At 39.1% G+C, this 23,014-nt stretch overlaps 1 protein-coding gene across 1 annotated transcript in view; it reads left to right on the top strand.

Moving 5' to 3' along the window:
- Positions 1-23,014, top strand: part of SCFD2 (sec1 family domain containing 2) — a 287,290-nt gene that overhangs the window by 98,673 nt on the left and 165,603 nt on the right. The window lies entirely within an intron of this gene.

Below are 23,014 nucleotides of genomic sequence, written 5' to 3'. Positions count from 1 at the left end.
AAACTGAATGAAGTTTCCACAGAAATGAGCTGTTTTCTTGCTTAGTATGGAACCTGTTTGCCAACTTAAAATCTACTTAAGGAAAATGTGTGGAATTTGTTCCCATTTCATTTAAGTATACCACTATACGTGATTACATGTGTTTGGCTATAAGCGAATATTGAAGCTTTAATATGGTTTATATAGTGCTAAGAACAGTGACTTGATTCAAAGTAAAATTGAATGCTAGGAGAATTTAATTGGAATTTATTCTTGAAGTGCATAATTTCAGAAACAGACAACAAAGATGGTGTGTTTTAGCTGAGGCTATTTGGGTAGTTTTTCTGTAACATTAGTATGTTACTTTATTATTTTGGGAATTGAAGTCATGCTCTAGGAGTATTCATTTAATATTTGCTTGAGGTGTTTATTGACCTAGCATTTCATTCCTTATTAGTTTCTCTATTTATGATTGCTCAGGATATTGCATTTTCTTGCTCTGAGCTGTGATTTCACATTTTAAAACACTTCTGTACATTCATCTTTATATTAGGAAAACTTGTAAGTTTAGCAGTTGAAAGTTAAAAAATGAGAATTGGTGGAAATTTTAGTATATTTTAAATTTTTAGAGACATGTTATTTTTGTAATACTGAGTATACATTTCTACCTAGATTAACTTTGCATGTACAGCTTAAACGGGATGGATAAGATATGCTACTTAAATTTGACTCAAGTGAACTTACCATTGGAACACACAAGCATTGATCCACCTCTGCGCACACCAAAACGACTTTATTCCTGAAGGCAGACTTTTACTTGGCCAGTTAGACACACCCTCATTAAGTATGTTGTAAAGTCAAATTTCCTGAGAAGTAGGGTTTATGTTTACAGTTAGCTCCTGAGGAGAATGTTTAATTTACATCCCATGATGAAAAGTAATAAGATCGTGTTGGGGCTGCCGTGACTGAACCTTGTAGAATAGGATGGGATACCCCAGTATTTAATGGAAGAAACAAATTGCTTTCAAATGTGCTTGTTGTGGGACCTGTCATGGAACTAGGTTAGCTTGGCTTTTTACCATGGACTTGCCCGCAGTGTTGTGCTTATGATATTCCAGTTTAGTCTTTGCTTACTTGTTATTGGGTGACAGAATTTATTTTATGCCTTGTGTACATTTTGTGGTTGGTGAACTTTGGTTAAAAAGTATTACTGAAAGTAAGCAATTAATATAAGAATTCTAATTTTTTATAAAATGCTATATAATTTTACTAATCTTAACTGTCAATAGGATCAAGAAAGCAACACTTTTTCTGCACTAAAAATTTAAGCATGTTGTCATCACCCAGCTGCTACGTGATAGAGCCAGGATCTGAACCTCGGTGTTCTGGATCTAGAGCCCATGTCTTTAAACATGAAATTCTAAACAAGCCATGAGCTCATGTCCATAACCACTGCATTTATTATATTCCCTAACTTATGCTTGCTTACACTTACTGTTTTAACTCATGCATGCTCAACCATTCCACCATGTTCTTATTTTATGAACAGTGCATTAATATTCGATTAATATTTTAGATTTCGCTTGTGCTTTTAATCTGTCTATAATAGGTACTTATAGACGTTTTCCTATACCTTCCTATCTTTGTGCATGGACCCTCTTTGTTTCTGCATTATAAAGAAATTAAATCATCATTTCTAGTCATTGAAATCTATTGGTTGTCTAGCTTTTCTAAAATAGGACTAGCAAACTTAAATTTTTTTATTTCAATAATGTCTCTTGACAATAATTGCCTTCTGTGTAAAACTTACTTTCTTTTATATGGTAAATATGTAATTTAATTTTGACAATTTCTTTTATTTCTCCCTATTCTTCTATTTTATGGAAAGGACAATGAGAAATTGTAATTGGCAAATCAAAACAAAACTTCAGCATGGTCAATGGCAGCATACTATTTTGTTTTTAATAAATACTTTTTGGGAGAGTAGTAGGCAAAACTCTCTTTTTTACTCACACAAGATAACAAGAGTTAGATCTCTGGGTGTCAGCAATGGGAGCTGAAGAAAGAAAATTGGCGTGGCCTAAATATGCCGTTTAATGTTGTCCTTTCTCAGTCTTGCTAAGTTCAAAGACAGTATCAGTTTCCATGTATGTTAGTGTTTGCATGGCAGTCACGAGAGAAAACAAAGGAAAACCATTTGAACTTTCTTCAGAGAATGAACTCAAACGCTAATTTTAAAGACCTGTATAGACTTGGAATGTCACCCTACAGGAAAGGCACACGCTCAGAGGCAGAAATCCTTGATTCCAAAGTCCTGGCTCTGCCGTGTCCTCGCAGTGTGTGTTAGCAGGCAAATCACCTGTCTGTGATAATAAACACGAGTGCCCTATTGACAACTCATGATTTTGCCAAGAATAAAGCAGTGTTGTGTGTGAGTTAATTTTTATTCCATGCAGTCTTGTTAATAGGTCATTTTTCCCATTGATGTTATCATTTTGATAGCATCTCGCTGTCATTTAGGGTAGTGCTTCCCAACCTTATGCACATTGTGATGCACATAGGCAGTGAGAATGTTTGCAGAGTACACTGAGGTAAGCAGACAGGACTCTTGTGGTAACAGGCAGCTGGCCCTGGGGGCTCTGGCCACTGTAGGCCCTACACGGTTGACCTGTGAACTGAAGTGAAGCAGCAGCTCGACACACCTGGAACCTATTAGGGGCAGATCAGTGTGCTAAGATTGGTTGGTCAGAAGGCTCTGGAATCGGAAAAACAAAGACAAACAAAGCTTATGTATGGTTTATAACACCCAAAACTATTTTGGAAAAATTTCTTTTCGGTAAACAATTTTTATATTACTCATTGATTTATCTCCCTGGATTTTTATACTATCTTTAAAGAAAAGGTCAGTAGTGATTAGATCTGTTTAGTTAGGTTTAGTGTAAAGCTAGGGAATGAGTGATTCAAAGTATCTAAAAATTAGGTGGTTCAAGATAGAGGCATGATAGTGCTGTAGAAACTAATTTACATTTGTTAGGCTCTTTTACTTCCTGTTGGTAACTAGGATTATCAATTACTGTATCATCGCTTTAGGATTGCACCAGGATATGGGTAATGGAAATTTTATCAAATTAGCTTAACAAACAGGGATTTATTTTTCTCAATAGGGAGTCCAGCAGAACTCTTCCTGGCCCCTCCCTCCCTCCCTCCCTTCCTCTCTTCTTCCCTCCTTCCCTCCTTCCCTCCTTCCCTTCCTGAAGGTGTGGTTTTCTCATCATGGTCCTAAGGTGGCCACTTCTTGACATACTGTGTCCATGCTTCAGTTAAAAGGTGAGAAAGGATGAAAGTAAAAGGCATATAGTAGCAAAGTCTGCCCTTTTTATATTAGGTAAACAATAGTCTTTCTGTAAGACCTACCCAGAAGACTTGTATCATTGGCTAGAACTGGGTTTCATGACCACCTCTGGCTATAGGAGAATCTGATGGGTATTTTTAACTAGGCATATATTTTTCATGAACAAAGCCAGGATGCTACTGGAAGAAAGAAGGTGAGAATGGGCATTAGGTAAGGAACTTGTATTTGCTGCAATTATCATTGTAGGCTTCCCTGACAGATGAAAATGTAAGATAAGATAATATATTGTGGAGTAATACTCAGGGTGCTTTAATTTTACAGTTACAATATTGAAATGTCCTTTAGAAGTATATACTAAGTGACATGCTATTGTGTGCTAGTATCACAAGACATATCACAAATAGTTTCAACTTATCCATGTTTGAAGCAGTCTGTTACTGAGCATGTCTGTATGCCCAGCATTGGTCTAAGCATAGAATCCCTGGGGGCAGAGGCAGTAGAGTGTAAAGGCTCTGAGCATAGGATTTGGATGGAGTCAGGTGGACCTGGGTTCTGGTTCTGACTCAGGATCTCAATAGTTGTGTGATCTCAAGTAGGTCATTTAACTTTACTGATTTTCAGTTTTCTCATAAATAAAATGGAGATAGTAACAGTACCAAGTTCATGGGATAAAATATTCGAAGTGCTTGGTACAGATCCTGGTGCCTAATGTATCATCAGTCTGTTACCTGTGCCATCATTATTTTTCTCATTATTGCTGTTTAGTTGTTGTCATCACCATTATCATCATCAGGCAATATCTCTTCTTAAAGAGCTTGCAGTCATTTTAGAGACAAGACAAACACAGAAAACATTACAAAACATCATAATATTATACAAAATATATTAAGCATCCAAGATGTATGAATTTGAATGCTATGATGACTTGGTATTAAATGACATCTATGAATAAAAATTTCAAGTTACTGATTTGGGTCTGACCAAATAGAATCCTGTATAGAAAAAGATTAGGGAAATATCAGGTAATACTAGCATTATAATATCTGACAACCCTAGATAATACTTTAGTGTTCAGATTATTTTTGTATACAGTATCTGTTTTGATATGAAAAGAATATATAAGTTTGAGCCCATAAACTCACATGTCTAAGAAATATACCCCAAATCTGAGCTTAAATGAGATATATCTATAATGCTGAGTTCTCCTTGAGATAACTTATTCACATATATACTGCTAGTATTTCAAACATGGTTTGGGAGAGAATATAAAATTGTTTCTAAACTTGGAAATAGTAAAGTTGCAGTTTTTACTGTGTTCACCTTTTTTTCCATGGCAGTTCCCTCCCTAGTAAACTTTTTGTTTTTAGGTAAAGCCCAGGTACATTCTTGGAAGGTCTTGTAATTGCTTGGGTTTGTGATAGGTATAAGGATATATTATTATGTTTTATGGGTGGAAAGGTTCTCAATAATTATCCAGTCTATTCACTTTGCATATGAGAAAATCAGGGCCCCAAAAGTTTGGCTGACTTGTCTCAAATCACCAACCAATAGCCTGTTCAATCCAGGGATGGGACTTGTGATTGTGTTTCCTGATTCCCAGTTCAGAATTCTTTTTACTAGGTTAGTGAGTCCCAAGCTTTGGCTCATGGATCCCTGGGGAAATATAGGACTTAGAACAAAAGGTTCACTGTTCTATGTGTGCTTTAAAAAATTTTTAATATATCTTTATTGATTTCAGAGAAAGAGAGAAAGAAACATCAATGATGAGAGAGTCATTGATCGGCCGCCTCCTGTACTCCCCCCACTGGGGATCAAGCCCACAACCCAGGCATGTATCCTGACCAGGAATCGAACCAGACCTAGTGATCTCCTTTTTTGACTTATTTTAACTAAAGGGGGGGGATCACATTTGTTTAAATGTTTATCTGGCATAAGTTTACCAGTGAGGTAGCATAGGTTTTCTTTCCAAATAGATTATGTAAAGATACCGTCTAAGTGGAAGTAGACTTCTCACAGAACTCTATTTATTGGACAGAAAATTCTAGGAGGCAGTTTGAGTTTAATAAAAGGAAAACATCTTAGGAAAATAAAGCCAGCCAAATAGTCTGACTCATCTCATTAGAAGAGCTTCTCACCACAAGGAACAGACACTGGGACTTAGGCACTGGCAGGAATTGTACTAAATGAGTTCTAAGACATTTTAGGACTTTGAAGTATTTAGAACATGAAGAGTAAGTTTTGTGGAAGGGATGGTGCATAAGTTGTCCTCAAATTCTGTGGATGGTATTTTTCTAGCTAGATCTATAGCTGTGCTTTTTTTTTTTTAATGTAATTCCCAAAACTTTGGCTTAAAATAATGGCAAGATTCTTGCTACTCTCACTGGAATAATCAGAACTTCATACTGATTTGGATAAAAATCTATAAATTATCTTCATGATGAACCATGATTTTTTAAATCATATTCAGCTTTTTAAAAGTCTTGATTTTGAGGGATCTTGTTTCCTGAGGGTTTGTTTCTCTGTTCCTTCTCACTTGTCCATTGTCCTGTGTGACATCCACCACATATAACAAACAAAGAAAGGCAGGTCCCTTCTGGAAAGCACCAGGTCCCATAAGGACACTGGGAAGGTAAGCATAGTCTGGTGAGCTCTCAGCTGGGGTTCACTTGCATTCTCAAATGCGTGTCTAACAGAGGAAAGTCTCTTTATCAACTTCAAATGAGGATGGAGTTGAGAATTTGTTTTTCAATAGGTCACGCAAGGCAGCTCATGGTATCTTAAGGTCTGCTTTACAATGGAAAACACGTACGTATGTTCCTTGTCCATAGGAAAACAAAGCCACAGTCCAGAGCCAAGAGTAAAAATCTTTTGCAATGATTTGTTTATGACAGCTTTTCCCTTTTGAAAAGTTCAGGTAATCACAGATCATTTAAAATTATTATTGCTATTCGTGGCTGCCCCTTTATTATAAAAACTTGCATCTCCATTAGCACAAGGCAGAGACATTTTGTTTATTATGTTAGTGGAGGTATGTCTTTCAGACAAAGCATTTTTCATAGTTGGCCAAGTACTTTTCCTAGCCTTGTAGAAAGTTAGTTTTCTTAGTAAAATATGAGGTACTTCCAAGCGGAGAATTGTAAAAGATGAGGAGCTAATACGACTTTCTCCTTGTATGCTTCCTATACTCTCTCACCTCTGCGTTCTTTCCTCAGCTCACGGCTTCCCCTCAGTATTTCATCAAATTCAGAACATGCACTTTTGCAGATTTTTGCTCCTAAGGGCACTATTCCGATTGAAAAACAGTTTTCAAGATTTCACAAATCTTTCCCTTGAGAAGGTGTTCTTTAGACCTCGAGCATTGCTATTGGCTTGGCAAGGACAGGGATGGTGGTGTGGTAAGTGGAAGAGTGGTCCTAGGAGTTCATCACCAGCCTTCATGTTACACTTGAATGAAAACTTCAGCTCATTATAGTACATGACAGTGAACAAAATCACGACTAGAATCCACCCACTCGGCTGAAGGAGGACTTGAGGGTGTGGGGAAAATTCCTTTCAGAAGGGACTCTGCCTTGTCTCTTGGTTCTAATTTAGGGACTCTCCGTCATTGTGGCATTCCAGTATTAGACTCTTCATTAGGGATACACCTTCATTTCACATTTCAGATTTGTCGTTTCAGAGCTGCCAAAACAAAACAAAGCAAAAAATGGACTGTTGTTTTCCATTATGGTTTACAACACTGTTTGGTATAAATAGGGTCTATTTTTTCCTCTAGATTTCTAAGTTTCTGCTGGAAACTCTGATGAAGAACATATGTCTGCCCTAAATCACTCCCACGAGAAATGTTGGAACTGTTACATTTAGTTTTACTGTCCAACATATTAAAATAGTTAACCACAGCACATATTACAAAACAGCTATATCAAGTGAAGTTTAAAGCATTTAGTTCATATTTAAAATATATCACAAGCAGTGAAGAAAAATATTTAGAGCTGCCTATTATGGGGGCTCACTAATTAAGTAATTTTGCTAACATATTAAGAGATCACTACAAATTACTTTCTCAAGAACTTAATTTTTCCATGCCACATCATAAGAACAATCATTCTTAACTAAGACACTGGAAATGTTCTTTTGGCACTGATATTTTTATGTGCACAAATGCATGAGACATACTGTCTATATCACTAAATTTTGTGTCTGCACATGATGCCAATAATCATAATTGTGTGTGTGACAGAGAGAGATTAGTTATTGCTGATTCTTAACTGCATATTAGATGTGGTATAAATGTCTCAATCATGAAAAAGAAGAAATGGAATGCATAGAAAAACAGGGTAGTTTTCTTGAACACATAGCTATAGACCAGATAGGAGAGATGGGGTGGTCTGGTTGAAAAGGGGGAAGGGGCCTTATTTCTACTCCTAAATATGCCCCTAGATGTGTAACCTAAAAGTAAGTCGCTTAGCTTGCTTCGGACTCAGGATCCTCATCATAAAGTAAGAGTGTCTTTAGGTGAATCTGAGGCCTCTTTTTTCTCTTCCAATCTATGGTTCTAGTTTCATATGCTTTTTATTTTTGTGAGTCAGTGTACTTCCTTCCCTACTCCTGAATCAGCTCTTCCTCAGTACCCATGTCTTTTTCGGGATCCCCCTATCCTTCCGTCAGGGAACCGGAGGAGTCATTGACTCAACCTCACCCCCGTAGCAGCCGGCACCTCCCGCAGCCCGTCTCTGTTTCCTTGGGGATGCTGTCTGCATCTCTCCAAAGATGATGCTTTATCCTCAGGCACACCCTGGCCTGACTTCTCTCAGCATCCCTAACTCCACACCTATCCCTCATTCATCCTGCCTGCGGATGGATGTCAGCCTAACGTTCTTAAATTTTATATGCTATTACCTTTACTCTAAGGTTTTCCCTCCACAATTACAGTCATACCCTCTCATTGTAGAAAATTTGGAAATGTAAGGAACAATATAGAGGCCACATATAAATTTCATTTTATTGAGTACCTGTGAAAACAGAGATGCAGCTTGTGGTCTTTTTCTTTTTTCTATGGAATTATTTATTTTATTCTTCATAATTTAAAATCAGAGCACTGGGTTATTAAGGTTATTAATTCTTAGCCATATATTCTGCTGATACGTTTTCTATGTTGGTATTTGCCTTTCATATTTGCTCATATGGGAAGTCCAGAGACACAGCTGTATTTAGGAGAGTTGGGGCCGAAGGTCCAACACTGTGATCAGGACTCTCCATCTAAGCTTTTCTTCTAAGTATTACCTCATTCTTTCCTATCACAACTGCCTCTGTGTGACCTCCCATCTTTCCCAGCCATTCCTGGCTTATGTCATTCCAGAAAAGCAATCCAGGGGGGAAAATAGCTTTTTTCTTCTAGGGGTTTTAGATCAATCCTAGGAAATGAAGCTGACTTTCAGTCGCTGTTGCCAGGAGAAATGGGTTCCCTTTGACCAAGATGAGTCATGAGTGTTCACCACCCAAAGCCAAGTCTCTTTTCATCACCATATATTTGACCCCCTTTATGCAAATATACAGATGATGTGTTATAGCACTTGAAACATAATTTTATTAACCAATGCCACCCCAATAAATTTAATAAATTTAAAATAAATAAACTATTTTTGTAAAAAGGAAGAATCATAAGCCAGCCCCCTTTGTTGTGTGGTGGCAGACAGGAGTGGGGCAGGGCAGGGATTTGAAGTGATGGGCAGTGGGCTGTGATTGACAGTCCATCATTGCCACTTAGAACAGGGGTTGGAGTGATTCTACAAAGGAAGGTCTACTAACATACAAAAGCAAGAACATTCACTATGTCCACCACAAGAACATTCTAATTAGTTTTATATCTTTATATTAAAAATATATCTTTCCTTTCTTGAGTGTAATATCTTACCTGTAAACAGATGAAGATTCCATTGATACCTGAAGAATAATTGTCTGGAATTTTTATGAGTGTCTTAGAAAACAGCATCAGAGCAGTTGTCAACTAAAGTAATTCTAAGAACTAATGCTGCTTTCACCATGTGGATGCCCCTCAACACTTAAGTAATAGTAATTGTGCCTGTCATTCATTTCTCTGTAATTATGTATAATCCTTTGAATATAAGCTTTAGAAGGGTAGGGATGGCCATTTGGATGAATTTGAAGGCTCTATTTGTGTTTATATGTTCCTTAAAATGTTTTAGTCATATTTTTCCCTGATTATAGAAATCTTACATGTTTATTGTAGAATACTTGAAAGATCTTTTGCTCTTTAACAAACACAGAAAAAATAAAAAATTACCTACAAGCCCACCACCCAGGGAAAACTACTGTTAGTATTTTGATGTATATTTGATGATCTACTGGTAAGTGGAAACTCAGATCGCATATATGCTTCCCAAGTGAAGGCTTCAGGTGGGATTTTGTGTTAAGTGTGATCTAGTAAGATCATAGTGCTAGAATAAAGAAGACACAGATTTATTGTCAACCTAAGGGTTTTAAAACTAATATTGGAAAGGAAGTTGTTCAGAATGTTAGTGCTAAATCCGTGTTCCAAATTCTAAGAGACATTATCCTCAAAAGTAAAATCAGAATGTAAAAGAAAGGAGGATCCTCTAAGCCTAAAAGGATCATTAGGACCTTGGGTAGTAGGAAAAACATTTAGGTATAAGCAGTTCAGCCTAAAATTGCAGCAGAAGAAAATTAAAAAGAGACACAAAGCCCAGCCAGGCATGGCTCAGAGGTTGGGCATCGACCTAGGATCCAGGAGATCGCGGTTCGATTCCCCATCAGGGCACTTGCCCGGGTTGCGGGCTCAATACCCAGTCAGGGGCGTGCAGGAGGCAGCTGATCAATGACTCTCTCATCATTGATGTTTCTCTCTCTCTCCCTCTCCCTTCCTCTCTTTGAAATCAATAAAAATGTTTTTTTTTAAAAAAAGAGACACAAAGGGCCCTAGGCTTTGACTGATATTATTTTAGTATGTGAGAATAGAAGATTAACATTTACAAAGCCAGAAGAACATATGTGTACAACGACAGTGATATTGGTGTGTATTTTAATATGTAGTTTTGAATGTAACCAAGAATGTGATTCCCATAGAAGCCTGACATTTTCTGCCTTCATGTGTTGCCTGTATATTCTGTCCTTAACACCTGGGCTGAATTGGTCCCAAACGGAATTGTAATTTTCACTGAAGTGTTTATAAAATGAAGCCCCTTCTCTTTTTTTGTTTCTCCTTTCATTTTAAACACAAGACATATGCCTGCAGCTCTTCGTTGGGCTCTTGAGTTGTTGCCAACCTGACAGAGAACCATCTGGAGCAGGAAACTGATATGGTGCAGTGTTCATGAACAATTTACATTTTCCAACATGCAAAATGGTTAGGGTTTTAATTTTAGAAGCTGTTGTTTTGTCCAAACTATACTCTAAAATAATTGGACTCTTTATTTCCTTATTTTTGTTGTGGTTAAGAAAAACAGTTAAATCTGATCTGTTTTGTTCATGCAGTGATGTTGGATTTGGGGTTTCTATTCTGTACAAATCACCACCTTGCAAAGAATTCAATCTTTGGCCAAGAAAGGTTTTTCCCTGGTTAAAATGTGATTGGATGCTTCCTAACTGGGAATACACACACTTTCTGTCAAAGTAGAGGCACGATGTGCCAAGTAAACAATAACACTTGTCATAGTTCACAGTATTTTAGTCATCTCTTTGATGTACAAGAAGTGAAGCACATGTTTTCATCTACCAAAAAAACTTAGAACACTTTAAATTTTGTTCCTAGAAACAGATCACTGGCACCGATTTATTCTGTAATTTTATCTTGATTATCGGTTTTTAAACTTTAATCTCTTGCTTGCCATCCCCCGTCTCCCTTCCTCCCTCCTAATCTCACACTCCTGTGAGAAGACTGGTCACCTTGGAAGTTGCACACCATGTTCTTGATTATTTCAAGTTGTTCTCTCTGAGAATGCAGGAGCCCAGACGAAATGACATCATCGGAGATGAGTCTAGCCTTTTATTTTAGAGGGGGTATTTAATGACTTCTGACTTTAGAGTGATTATAGCGATTCAGAACAGCAGCCCTTCCAGATATTAGAATGGAAGTGTTGAAACTGATATACATCAGGGCAGCTCCACACAGAGTTTAGAATAGAACAAAACCAACAGAATATATCTGTTGGAGCTTTTTGGTAGGGCATAAACAAATAAAAATCAAAATGTCAAATTGCTAATTACTTCCTTATTGTTATTATCTTTATAGTTCTTTCTTGAGCCAATTTATGTCTACATTTACCTTAAATTCAGATTCAATATGTGAAAAATCAGGGAAAAATTCCAGGAACATACATACCTATACTGGCTTTTTTTTTTTTTTTTCTTAAGGACATGGCTCTTGTTTTGTAGTTGGGCAGTGAAAAAAATCAGTATTTTGCTTAAAATAATAGAATAGCAAATATGGACATGATCAGGCTGAAAAAAATCTGGGTCATTATTCTCCAGGGTGGGGAGGAGCTAGAAATAGTTGCCAAATAGTGTGCTACACCCACAATGTCTTGTGTCTGGACAAATCGACACACCCTCTGCACTAGGCTGGACAGAAGTGCACAATGTCACGCTGCTATGCTCACCTCTCTCTGGAGGCCTCTTCATTCCCTCATATCCTTTGTTCTAGCCACAGGCTTTTCAGTTCCTTAAATACCTCACACTCCCACCAGGCTTGAGGCCCTTGAACAAGTAGTTTTCTCCAACTAACTCCCCATCCAGCCCATAACGCCCTTCGGAGATCAGTTCAGACCACTTGTCCTGGGGTTAGCCCCCTCTGACTCTCCATACTCACTGTGTGTAAAGAGGAGTTTATTATTTATTTGTGTGATAATCTGATTAGCACCTGCCTTCCCTCCCAGCCCATAAACTGAGTTTTGTTCACCATTGTATCTCGAGCACTGATCATGCTTGGGAGCATGCGGAAGGCTCTTGATAAGTATTTATTGAGCAGATGAAGGAATCAGAAAGCTCGGACTCTGCTTCAGTGTTTAACCTGACACTCTGCAACGTGGCAAACATGTTGCAGCTTTACCAGAGGAACCTTTTGCTGCCTAAAACGAACAGGAAAATTGTAAAATGCTAGTGAAGGAGAAGGAGAATGACAAAAGCTTTAAACCCAGGTAAAAATATGTTTAAGAACCCTTCTGTTTCTCTCCCCAGGGTTTAAATAATTTTATTTGCATCTCTACAATAAAGCATTTTCCAACCATGCTATATATATGTATTTTTATCCCTGCCTCCCATTCTTACCTGTAAAACCCTCACTTGTTCCTTAAGACGCAACTCAAACGTCAGCGCCTATTCCCTCCCTAATCGTCCCAGCCCCAAGTGACCCCCGTGCCTCGGTACTGATTTGTGACAATCCTGGGGCACCTATTTGTTTTGTTTCATATGCTTGAGGTTTGCCACGCGTGCTCTCTCTGCCTGGTGATCTCGGGCAAGTTCCTTCATCTCTCCTTACCTCCACCACCCCGCCTTTCAGATGGGATTGGGAGCACCTGTCTCATGGGACTGCCCTAGGTGGCACTTAGCCGTGCAGAGCCACTAGTGTTGTTTGTCACCTCTTCTATTGCATTCGGCTCCTGAGGGCCGCGGCCGTATATCATTCACCTTTGCATCCCTGGCTCCCATTTTAAAACTGTGGTGCTGAGTGAAGGAAGGGAGAAATCCTGGGTTTTGGCATTTTCATGATGCTCTTCACTTTTCTCTATTCCTAGACTTGGTTCGGATTGAATGGAGGCTAGACTGACAGCTCACCCTTTGGGGATCTGGAACTGGTTCTGAGATGCTCAGTAGGCGAGAGAATAACTTGATAATGATTACCATTTTCTGTAAAGTCTTCTTACTTTATAAAACTTTGTTTGCTGTATTGCAGAAAACTATTTCTTCTACACCTGATAAGCCAAATACTGCAAATAACACATCATCATCTTGGCCTTAAATCTTGATCTTCCCCAGTGCCACTTAGGAAAATAAACCTAGGAGCTGACACTCATTTTTGTCTCACACATACATATTTGGAATTGAAATATTTTTTAACTCCACCTGAAAAGACACTTTAAGCTATGCATAGGTGAGATGAGCTTACTTTCTTGTACGTCTTTTCTCTGAAGAAAATCATAGATTGGGTTATCACCTGACCCTCAGCTTTCCCTGGCCCAACAGTGTGAAGCTGGGTTACCAGATGCCAGAGCATTTGCCTGCACAACAAGAAGAGCACTGACAGACTCAGTCTCTCTCTTTCTCAATACTTGGTCCCATGTTCCTAGCATACCAGCTGACACTAATAGGATTTAATATTTATTGTACACCAAAAATATCTAGACATAGCTTCAAAACCATCTTGTGGGATGATCTAGCTCACTGGGCCCATAGTCTAAAGGACATGGTAAGATGTTGAGCCCTCTAATAGGATGAAGCCCTACTCAGCAATGTTCTGTTCCAGTAAGCTCATCACTAGGGCACATGGAGCCTTTGGTCTCCTCCTCCCCAGGATGGGGATTTTTATTTTTTATTTTATTTTATTTATTTTTAACTGCATTTTAAAAATGTATTCAAAGCCATTTTAAACATAGGATTTCATTCTGCTTCCTATCCACTCTACAATCCAATTACCTAAGGTTTTGGTTAATATTTCAGCAACTTAACATTTTACATTGAACTGCAATGCCATACATTTAACTTAATTTAGTGTACATTTCATATATTTCACAAAGAATTTCAAGCCATTACTATACAAATAAAATACAAGTAAGAAATCAAGAATATGTAAACATCAAAAAATACAGACCTTAAAGGTCAGTTTAGATGTTCATCTCTCAGATTCTAAGAACCAAAAGAAAAAAAAGAGAAAAAGCATTTATACATTTTACAACTTTATAAAATATCAAAAAGTGTCAAGCAGTATAAAAAACATTTTCTATTACTAAACCCTAAAAAAATCACTCATATGACTGGGTATGACATTTAATATTGCTGAGCATGACTCAGTGAAAATCATTTTTCAATGAATTAATATAGTCCATGTACTTAAGTTTCGAGTGGTTCAGCTTGACCCATTGGGAGGCAGGATGGGGATTTTTAGACCATTGTTACCACAGATGTGTCTGTGAAGTCCATGTGGATTCTTTTCTAGAGTGGTTTCCAAGAACTATTCTGCAATCCAGCTGTGTCACAAGCACGTGAGAGGGCTGTTTAGCACACAGCTTTGTACATTCTACCCCAGACCTAGATCAGAAAGTAGAGGGGTCAGGCCTGGGGATCTGTGTGGAACTGGAGCAGCATGTTCTGTCTGGAGCCCCCTTGATCAGGCATAGGAAGGGGCTTTCCCTCGAGAGATCACCCTACTTGAGGTACCCAGACCTCACCCTCTCTTCTGGAGCACTTAAACAAGGTCCCGGGTCATCGAACGGGGTGGGAGTTGTCCACTTGGAGTGGGTCCGTTGGCAGAATCTTGGGTATCAACAAGCATCACTTCTTACAAACATTCAACTGGTGACTTGCTGGCCGTGTCTGTCGGTGCCCATCACACGCCTATTAAGCAAAGGAGCTAGAATTCAAACTGAGGCCCATCTCAGGCCAAAACCGGAGCTCTCCATTGCTGCGCCATATTGGGTTCTAATTCTAGACTAAGCGGCTCCAGCTACTCCTCCCACCTATTTATTCTGTTTATTTCTCATTGTTTATTGTGACACAGCTGTTCCATTTATCAGCTGAAGTTCTTGCCAGGACAAGGTTCATGCGGGGATTCTTTCTTCCCTTTCACGGTGAGTGAGCTGGAGCTTGTCACCATGTCATGTTTTAGAAATCAGAGTCCAGGACTTTTTTTCCTTTTAGATTTTTTTAATTTGGCACCAAAGTAACTGAGTCTTGGGAAGTTATTCCTTAGATTATCCCATTAGGCGAGGACCTGGTATAAATGGATAATATGATGTGATGATAGCAGCTAAAATATTAAAAGCCACAATACATTTGGAAGAGCAGACAAGAAAAATGTGAGCAATCTTGGTAGCTGCTTATATTAGTAGTCTTGATTAATGTCTCCTTTTAAAAAAGTCAGATTGCTAATGCATCTCTAATCACTGTATTAGTCATAACCAATTAGCTGTGTTTATGTAATATGAAACAGTATGCAGGCAGGGCTGGCTGGAATGTCACTTTCGCCCATGAAGGGAGTCAAGATTACAGGCCTTGCCGCGTCCCTCTATACCTTGTTTCTGCAGGACACCATTCTGATCATGACCAGGTCACAGCATAGCACTCGGTCAGTTCTGCCAGCAGTTCACAGAGTCGGTTCCTCTGTGGCTGTAGAAGGGACCCAAAGGAACTGCCCATGACAGCATTCTCCCAGGTCAGGCTGCCTCTTTCCTACAACTCCTTGGAGACAAACTGGATTGCACACTTAATCACCAGCAAGTCTTAGCTCCTCTGTGGCCCTGTTTTGTTTGGCCTACTCAGTGTTTGTGAAAACTTTCCATTGTGAACCAAACCAGGACAATAGAAAGACTTCCCATAAATAGATGAGTTTTTTCGAGAAAAATGTAAAGAATTGATTGGAGCAGAGTGGTGGCTGCCCCTTAGAAGGGGCCATGCTCTCCAGCCAGCCCCAGATCTAGCCCTTGCTTCACTCTGTTGAGTTACCTAGGGCCCAGGTGCAGGCAGCTGTGGCCTCTGCTTTACCCTCACTGCGGTGTTCTTCCTGCACCTCGCACTGGGTGGAATGAAAGAACAGAACAACCTGAAATTAATATATTACTTATAACTTACATAACTAATAATTGAATTATATCAACTGTAATTTAAAAATAATAAAAAAGGAAAAACAAGAGGGGAGGGAAAGAACTCAATAACTCTTTACTGTCTTTAAAAAAAGAACAGACCAAGCAGCAGTTCTGATCAGTTTGGAAAGGGTCCACTTATCATTGCGTCACTTTTTTGTAAACAGGAACTCGAGATCCACACATTTATAAGTGTCCTTAGAGGTCCAGAAATGTATCCAGAGCAGGCTGTGGCATGTAGTAACCACTTGGAAGACATCTGCTAAATGGTAGAATCTGGGACTAGAAGTCCCAGGTGCTTGAGGACTCAGGGTCATTTGTTTGGCTGGAAGAAGAAACATCATGGCGCCATTTGGGAATATTAATGGCACTCTTTAAATACATGCAGAGCTTGGATGACAGGTAGAAATTTTTCAGTTTCCGTAAAATACAGGACATTATTTTTATTTTGTGATAGGATACCTTGGCCACTTAATACCGAAACCCTTTGGGAGACATTAAACTTTAGTGACCTTATAAAATTTCAACAAATTATTTTTGTTCTTATTTATGCAAAAAGTCCTCTTGGGTTCTGTTGGCTCTGACAGTCTCTCTAACCTGATACCGACTATTTGTCTCAGTGTGGAGCTATGAAACGGGCTGCATTCCATGTCCCTGTCACCTCTGTGACCCTGAGACCTTGGTGTTAACCATGAACCCTTATTTTGTTAATAACACCTGGGCTCTGCCCTACCAGGCCAAGTACATGTTATCAATGTCCCCTCACAGGGGTTTAGAACTAGGGTTCCATAGATTGCCTGGGCCGGAATCCTACTTCTACTAGTTATTTTTCGTGTGGCCTTGCAAGTTAGGTATCATTTCTGTGTCTTAATTTTCTCATCTGAAAAATGGGTATCTTAAGTAGCACCTATATCATAGCATTGTTAGAACAGTAGCTGGCACATTGTGAATGCTCAGTAATGACAGCTACTGTTTTGGTAGTGGTGGTGACTTAAATTATAAGAATATAACCATACAAAAATGGGGGAGAAAAATGAATGTAGCCATTAAGAACATTTTTGTGATTTAGTTTTGTTTTAAATGCATTTAATAGTTGAGAATTACAGAGTCTTTTTTTTTACCAGACTGAAAATATTGGATACTTTTTTCTTCTAACATATGATAAAGTTTGATTTGATAAAACGAGAACCTTTCAGTTACAAATACAAGGGACCCATTGCTTTCCTGGTTACAAAAGGCAGAGGAAGCCTGTGTGAGGGGAGGTCTTTATCTTCCCATAGAAATTCCTATTCTGTGAAACCCAGTACTCTCTCACCCTAATGACCAAAGGAACACAGGACTGGTCTCTGTGTGTGCTCCTCACAGCGAAGGCCAGCTTTGGAATGTGGTGTGATGTCACTGCTGATGGGGCCCTGGGGTCTGGGTTTCATCCGTGTTGTTGCAATACCTCAGTTTATCTGTTGTCCACAGGGGATTACAGCACTTTTCAGGGGGTTGGAAAATTCTGAAATGAAAGCATACTTCATCTGCAAGACATGCCTATCCCAAACACTGGCAGTCCTTACAAGGTTAACTGCATTTTAACCTGAAGGAACTATTTTTTTCCCTCAGCCATCAAACTGCAGGATTTTTAAACTGCCTTTATTACCATCTCTCCCTCTTGTCCACCCCCTTACCATGGACAGAACCTCAATTTCACGGGGCAACATAAAGTAAATGCTCGTGTTGGGCCTTTTCTTTCCAGTTACTTAAAGATTCCTTTCAGGTCTATACCAGTAGAAACCGAATCTCTCAGTTACAGTTGGTTTCCTAAGAGGCTTTTGAACACCATGTGATGTGGATGGCTGTCACAGGCCACGTGAAAGGCTTGTGAAACAAAAGCCTTTAATCAGAAAGAAAAAAAACGAGTGCCTTGCAGATTAACTGAGGACATAACTCTCATATGCTGGTTAAAAGAGAGCAAAGGGAGGTGTGCAAGGAAGTCTCTGAGAGTCAGAATTGAAAGTATCCTTGCCAGGTAGGCCTGTGACCTTGGCTCCTTCTTATCAGTTTCTTCCTCTGCTAAGGGGAGTCATAGTACCAGCCTTATACCATGCTGGGAAGCTAATGCTTGGCCCGTTATTATTATTACTGTTACTATTAATATGCCGTCCTCTAACTGAACCTGGAAGAAAATTCTACTTATTCAAGTAGTGAGATCTCAAGTCATCAAAGCATTTCAAAACACTTCTGATAGAAGTATTTGAAGTAGCTCTCTGTGATCATATCTCATTTCAGATTTTACTGATCACCAAACCTCTTGATCTAATCAGTAACTACTCATAGATGGAGAAATGCAGTCACTGATACGAGTAATGTTATTTCGTTTTAACTCCTGGTGGACCATGAGCTGCTCCAGCCAGTCATTCCATCAGTCATCCATCACTAGTTTGCTGAGTGCCTAGTATGTCCCAGGCAGGAGTGGGATCTGGGAATACAGTGGCAGACAACAGAAAGCCCCTGCCCTGCAAGAGCTTGTGTTTCAGTGGCAACATTACTTCTTACTCATATTTATGTCCCACTCATACTGCATAGTACCTGGCATACAGTAAGTACACAATAAATGCAGTGCTGTTTGGTGAACTGAGTGCAACTTACTGAAACAAAAGTCCAGTGTACCCTTCCTGGAAAGTTTTCTTTAAAGAAAAGAAATAATCTAAGATTTTTCCATGAAACAGCCACCTTGTCTTTATGTTTTAGTTATTAACAATCTCCATCAGTCTGGTTGGACAGAAAAATACATCTAACTGATTACTGTCTTCTTGCTGTCTGAAAAAGCACTTTGCTATTATCCTATTTATAAAAAATTACCTGTGGTGTTTGTTTAGTGAAAAGAGTTTTATCAGGAATACAAACCAAGGTTGATAAACTTGCTTTGAACATCACCAGACTTTGCGAAGCTTGACCAGAGTTCTTTCTCTAATGTACACAAAACTCCTAGTCTGTCTGCGCACCAGCATCGTCCCCTTCTACGCCTGCAAACAACGAAGAAAGGCAGCAGGTGGTGAGGTGGGAAGGAGGCAGCAGGGGAAGGCCTGTTAGGTGTTGGCCTTGCTTAGCATGCCCTACCCTTTTATTAAAATCACCTCTTACCTCTGAGGTGATGCTGCTCCTCTCCACCTCCCCAGTCTAGCTGAGGAACCTGAGGCTCAGAGGTTAAAAAACTCCCAAGAACGCACAGTTGGGAAGTAGCAGAGTCAGGGTTTGGGCCCAGGCTTTCCTACCCAAAGGTGCTGCCTGTGGGGACAAGGCCACCCCCCTCCTCTACCTGATTGATATTCTTAGGTAAGTCTTATGGGAATCAAGACTTCCCAGAGCTGCTCTGGGCGGGTGAGACAGATCACAGGAAGTGGTAAATTGAAGGGTGCTCTTGTGTTCAGCTCTCCTCAGGCTCGATACATGGACTCAAGAGGAGTTCAAGTCTACAGTTGTGTTTTACAGGAGTGTTTTAGATCAGTGCTTTTCATATAAGTTTAAAATTTTTCTTTTTAAGTTACTTTCTAAGTATTTTATCTTTTTCATTGTTGTTGTAAACAGGGTTTTTTTTCTACCATTATATCTTTTAACTTCAACCAGTGTTTTACAAATTTCTCTTTTAAAGCACCACTTAACACATTTTTGTTTTTCATTTCAAACAACTATCTCAGCTCAGCCAGACTGTGTGCTATGCATCAAAGATAATTCTTCCATGAGTAACTTCCTCATGTCAGCAGATAAGTTTAAAACTTTACACATGTACTGTAGACTAGAATACACTGGAACGTTCATCATCCAGAATTTAGAAGAGCAACTATTTTGAAAAGGAAAATAGCATTCTGGAAGCTTTGTGAGTTGTTCTTTGGATTAGTGCAACAGGAGTGTTGTAACCACAGACAAAGAAAGGAACAGGACCAGAGATGAGCACCCAGTCTTAAGGGAACGTCAGCATTTGGAAGTATAGCTCACTGCTGGGTTTCTGTCCAGTATAGGAGTGACTAGAGCAGCCCCATAAAGTCACTCATCCCGAGTTTCTGCAAGCCAATCCTTTTTACAATGCATGAGGGGTGCTGTGTGTAAGTATTTTACCATACAGAACATATTGGTGGTTCTTCCCTGTCCAGGGGAGCTCCAGTGCTCCAGTATAAACCTTGTGTTTGACATTTTTCTGTCTCCACCGAGGCATTTGAAGTTGTGCCAGAGTGGAGATCTGTCTTCTCTGTACTTAATCTCACAGCTGTGGGTTTGTGTGATTCATTCTGCAATACAGTTGGAGTGGTGGTGATTATGCCGAAGTGCTGAACGTTTGCAAAGTCATGAGATTTTAATGGAAACTTACAATATTTTACAGATTACTTTCAACATTGGTATACTTTACACTCACTAGAAAAGATAGAGACTAGAAAATACTGAAAAAAGAAAGCGAATTGTCAGGATCCAGAATAATGCTGAAATAAAACCAAAAGTTCAGTTTTATAATAATCTCTGGATACTTGCTGGGTTTGGACTGAGGTCATGGTGACTCCACAGGGAACCTCGTGTGTTTGTTCATTCATCCCTGTCTGCGCATCCCTCTTCCAAATCTTATTCTCACAGGATACTTTGTCGGAAAACCTATTAAAGCATCTTTTTAATAGTGGGATTTTGTAGTGTAGTCCTAATGACCTTTCAGCACCTGATTTAATGAAAGCAATTACATTTTGCTGTGTAGCTTGGATAGAAAATGGTTATTATGCCTAATTAAATCACCAGAATAAACCATTTCTGTGTCTCTCTTTTCACATAAACGTGCGTGCACGTGCACACGTTCATTTATTTATTTATATAATTTATTTAGTCTTTACAACCGTGATAATTTTTCTGATTCTTAATAACCTAAAGGCCATAACCAAGTATGCTAATATTTTTAGAATGTAATGAATAATAATAAGTAATATATATTGCACACTTTTGTGCCAGGCCCTATTCCAAAAATAGATTTGTTCTTCATAGGAGCCCTACTAAGTGGTTGCTGTTACTGTCCTGCCTTGAACAAATGAGAAAACTGAGGCAAGTGACATAACATGCCCAAGCTCGCCCAGGGAGTGAGTGTTGGTCATTTAATTCCTGGGAGCCCTGGCTCCCGAGGTGGCGGCCCGGAGGGCGCTGTTGTTACCCGCTCACCCCTTATGCAGGTGCCCGGCCCCTTGCTGTGTCTCACACTCTGCTACCCTCTCGTCCCCAGCTGCCACTGGGCTCACTCCGACTTCCTTCAGGGCGGCCTTTCTGACACCTATATAGAATAACCCCTTCCCAAAATGGGCCTTCGGCGTTAGTTTTTCAGTCTGCTTTATTTTGCTCTTGTGGCACTTACCGTCTGACATACTGTATTTTTACTCTTATCGGCCTACCTCCTGTGAACCGTTAGCCTGTTTTCCACCTCTATAATTTCGTCACTTCAAGGACGTTGTCTAACTGGAATCACACAGTAAGCGACCTCATGAGATTGGCTTTTTGCACTCAAATGGCCTTGACGTCTAAGTTGCTGCAATAGCTCATTCCCTTTCACTGCTGAGCAGTACCCTTGGATTGCCTGCTTCAGTTTGTTTACTCATGTACTGGTAGGCATGTGTTGATTGCATCAGCAGCTGACATCTTCTGATATAATTTTGCTGTCTTCTTTTTTGCTGTACCTCCTAAAAGCCGGGAGGGATGTTGACTTTGACTCTGGATGGTTTACATTTCTATAATTATTGAATCATTGCATTTTCTGTGGGTTTCTATTTGGGTTGGTGCCAATTTGGGACTATTAGGAATAAAGCTGAACATTCACGTATAGATTTTTGTGTAGGCATACATCTTCATTTCTCTAGGACAAATGACTGAGACTACAGTTGCTGAATTGTGTAGTAAGTGTACATTTGGATTTTAAAGAAATTGCCCAACTATTTTCCAGAGTATCTGGACCATTTTACATTTCCACCAGCACTGTAAGATCATTTTATTTTTTAAGATGTTGAGAAAGCATAATGGCTTTTTATTACATCTTGGGTTACGGGTTTTATCAGATGAATTGTGATGTAAATTCATCAAAGACTGGGCCTGTGCTCTTCTGTGACTGTATATATCCTTCTAGCACAGATCCTGGCGTATTGTACTCTGTAAATATTTGTCGAATGAAATGAAGCACAGGTATAGGCTACAATTTACACACTATCTCCTGTGATAGTTTCTAATTGAGGTTTGATTTACTGGGATTACCTTGCATGTGTAATCTTCTGATGTAATTTTGCTGTCTTCTTTTTTGCTATATCTCCTAAAAACTCGCAGGGATGTTAACTTTGACTCTGGGTGATTTATATTTCTATAATTATTGAATCATTGCATCTTCTGTGAGTTTCGATAGCCCAGCAGAAAATAAACGAAAAGAATTGCATTTAAGAGAAAAGCTATAAGTTATTATAATTGGAAAAAGAGCATGACCTACTGTGTCTTTAGAGTGAAGATGTGATATTGCTAAGATGGATTAAAAAGGACCAGACTCCGCAGTCATATACATCAGAGTGCATCTTTTCTCCCAGAAGTCCTTAAGCGTGCCTGTGTTATATCACAGGTCACCTAAGCAGTTTTTATGCAAGTTGTAGCCACAGGACTCTGGAGGGACGTAGAGTTTTCTAAATTTGAACTGTTGGATGTTGTACTAAACTGACATTTTATGGAACAATAAGTTATAATTAATTTTTATTTAGCAATCAGATTTATGTAGATATCTCTGGAGGATTATGTTAATGTCAAATATTTTCCAGAGTCTGAATTACTGAAAGACCATCAGAGATAACATATACCCTAGTGGTGTTTTTCT

This window comes from Miniopterus schreibersii (genome assembly GCF_964146895.1).
Source record: "Miniopterus schreibersii genome assembly, chromosome: 1".
NCBI classification, from domain to species: domain Eukaryota; kingdom Metazoa; phylum Chordata; class Mammalia; order Chiroptera; family Miniopteridae; genus Miniopterus; species Miniopterus schreibersii.
Note: the sequence above shows the minus strand (reverse complement) of the source record. Positions and strands in the feature narration are given on the sequence as shown.